The sequence below is a fragment of the Bison bison genome, unplaced genomic scaffold (genome assembly GCF_000754665.1).
Source record: "Bison bison bison isolate TAMUID 2011002044 unplaced genomic scaffold, Bison_UMD1.0 scf7180017864302, whole genome shotgun sequence".
Lineage (NCBI taxonomy): Eukaryota > Metazoa > Chordata > Mammalia > Artiodactyla > Bovidae > Bison > Bison bison.
In genome coordinates, this window is record NW_011494874.1 from 2,868,703 (window position 1) to 2,870,863 (window position 2,161).

Genomic DNA, 2,161 nt, shown 5'->3' on the forward strand with positions numbered 1-2,161 from the left:
AGAGATGATGGGGAAACTGAAGGGCAGGGGGCCCCCCCCGACCTGGTCTGTGTCAGGGAAAGGGGCTGGGGTCCCTGCCCTTGAGAGTGGGCTCTAGGCTGGGTATTTGCCTGGGGGAGGGGACTCCCTCCCTCGGCCCTCAGCCAGCAAGCCCTCATCCACGGCCACAGCTAGTCCTGCCCAGGAAGCTGCCCCTAGTGGGGCCCCCCGGGTGCTCTCCCGCCCCTCCCTCTAACTCCCTGTCCACGCAAACAAGATCCAGCCCCCTTGATCTGCAATCTGCCTGGACGTGGGCAGGGCCCCCTCTACGTCAGGTTAATAATGCCACTTTTATAAGCCTCTGCCAATAGGTGCTACCACCTAATTTGGAATCTGCCCTTCAAACAGATTGAGCCACAGAGGAGCTGGGATCTCAAGCACCCACTGCTGGGAGGTGCTTATAACTATTCACTCCGTCCCTTGCCCACCCACACCCCCCAGCACTCAGCAGAGCCTCGCTGAGCTCTCTGCAGCAGCAGGGTGTGGTGGGGAGTCTCGGACAGACTGGGGTTCCAGCCTAGCTGGCCCTCACACCAGCTTGAGAGTCGGTGAGTATGGGACTTCATCTTTTCCTGCCTCAGTTTCTCCATCACGCCAATGGGGATTTTTGAGGTTGGTGCTCAAGAGTTCCTGCTGGGGCTGAGTTCTAGGCAGACAGCCTGGCTCGGGGCTTGTCTCCTAGAAGACAGGGCACCATGATGTCAGTAGCATCACTTGATTTACAGTGACTGACTCCCTTCTCTTTCCCCCACCAGACTGAGCTTGGAGGACAAGAAGCCAGCCGATTGGCACTGCTCTGTGTCCAGCCTTCCAGCCAAATCTGGGCCCGTGAAGGTAGGTGCCCTGCAGTGGTTTGGAGAATTGAGTGCCCGGAAGGATGGCTCCACCCCACACTTTGTGGGGTGCTTGGACTCCACTGGGCTTCTCTTCCCAGACACCTCTGCCCTTTGTCTCAGCTAGTCCTTCTAGGGAGCAGCCAAGAAAAATGTTCCTTTGCCTTACCCCGGGGGTCCTCTCGTGCTGTTTGTAAACAGTGCCAATGCTTGCCATATTAAAGGCAGATGTGGGCTTGCCCATCTTTTTTGTGGCCTACTCTAAGCATCTACTGTGAGCTCACAGGCCCACAGGCCTCCTCTGGCTGAGTTAATTTGTGCTGGTGGAGCCCACAGAGGGGTCTCTGCCCCGTGAAGTCCCTGTCTGTATTCGGAGCAGGGCCTCCGAAAACCAGGCGGTATTCTTTGCTGCGACACTTGTTACATGCGTGCGTGCGTCGCTCCCTGAGTCCCATGGTCTACCCTACCAGCCCTGATGAGCTGTCTAGTGAGTGCTGAGCTGCACTTATCTCATTTAGCCTCCCTCTGAGCCGGTGCGGAAGCCCCCTCTCATCTCCGTTTCACAGAGGAAAACCCGAGGCTCTGAAAAGTAAGAGGAATCGCGTGGTCTCCCAGTTAGAGAGCCGGGAAGCGCAGCCAGGGAGCCCCCAGCCCCGCCGCGGGCGCCTGCCGCGGCTGTCGCCGCCGCTGTGGGCTGACCAGGGCCGGCCCGGCTGCCGGCGGCTCCTGCGGAAAAGGCAGGGGGGTTGCATAGAGAGCGTTCTCCCTAGCAACTAGCAGAGGGGCCATAAAAAACCGAGAGGGCTCGGAAGCCGCTTAACAGATAGCTCCTGAGCAGCTGGACCCGGGAGGGGAGACCCGCGCCCTCCCCTGGGCTCTCTGCAGAACAGCAGGGCAAAGGGCTCCGTCCCGGATGCGGGCGGGCCGGGGCAGACGCGCCCCGGGACAGGTGTCGACGGCCGAGATCGGACGGGGCTGGGGAACCCCTAGCCTGATCCCACCGTGGACGGGGGGCTTGCTCTGGAGAGCCCCGGGAAGGAGCGTGCCGCCCGCAAAGAGCCAAGGGCAGAGGGGGCGAGGGGGCTGCGTCGGAGCCGCGGAGGCAGATGCAGAAAGCGGGGAGGGCTCGGCGAAGCAGCTCGGTGTGCGAGCCCCGAGCTGGCTGCTCAGGGAGAGAGGGAGCTCCCTGTTACGGGAGGCATCCGAGCAGAGAGAGGCAGGCCGGTACTTGGCCGGGAGGCTGCCGCACGGCTCCCTGCCCAGGCTGGCAGCCCGCGCACGTCTAGGCC

The 2,161-nt window shown here is 61.8% G+C and overlaps 1 protein-coding gene across 1 annotated transcript in view; it reads left to right on the forward strand.

The window, feature by feature from the left end:
* The first annotated feature begins 333 nt into the window (after positions 1-333).
* The window catches only part of RTL1 (retrotransposon-like 1), a 23,203-nt gene continuing 21,375 nt past the window's right edge, over positions 334-2,161 (forward strand). Inside the window, exons 1-2 of the mRNA XM_010851420.1 lie at positions 334-587; positions 795-873. The gene's annotated coding sequence lies outside the window, so the exon portion shown is untranslated. The remainder of the gene's footprint in view (positions 588-794; positions 874-2,161) is intronic.